A 611-nucleotide genomic window follows, 5' to 3' on the forward strand; every position below is an offset into this window, starting at 1 on the left:
TCGCCGCCGCCGCCGCTTTCGTCCTCCGTTTGTAGAGTTTGAAGAAGTCCAAGCGGGCGATCCCATCCGTGAACATGGCGTAGAGTTCGTCGTCAGTGCGGACGCCGATCATGGAGGAGATGATGGACCCCGCTGAGGCCCCGGAGAGGACCCTGGGGAGGATGCCCTGCTCGAAAAGACGGAGGAAGACGGATAAAGGTTAGTTGGTACTACTCCTAGTAGTCTGGCATGACCATGTGTGGCGCGCCAAAGAAGAAACCAACGCCAGGCAAAGGCTTCCACGCCCATGCACCCAAGCCCTGCGGTGGTGATTCCTCCCGCACATCGACGACCCCGTCTTCCAACACGCTACCCGGAGGTGCCCCCGGCCCCCGCACCTGATCAAAGAGAGCCTTGACGAAACCGACGTGGTAGAATCCGAGCCCCGCCCCCCCACTCAGCAACAAGGCGGTGCGTCCAAAGGCATGGCGTGTCTCGTTGAAAAACGCGAGTTTTACGTCCGCGCTAATGTTGTCGAGGCTGGGGTTCACGTCGCACACGAAATTCAAGGCTTTCACCACCACCTTTGGGGGGGGGAGGAAAGCGACGGGAGGGAGGGGGGGAGGGAAGAA

The sequence above is a fragment of the Nannochloropsis gaditana genome, assembly GCF_000240725.1.
Source record: "Nannochloropsis gaditana CCMP526 unplaced genomic scaffold scaffold326, whole genome shotgun sequence".
Taxonomy (NCBI): domain Eukaryota; class Eustigmatophyceae; order Eustigmatales; family Monodopsidaceae; genus Microchloropsis; species Microchloropsis gaditana.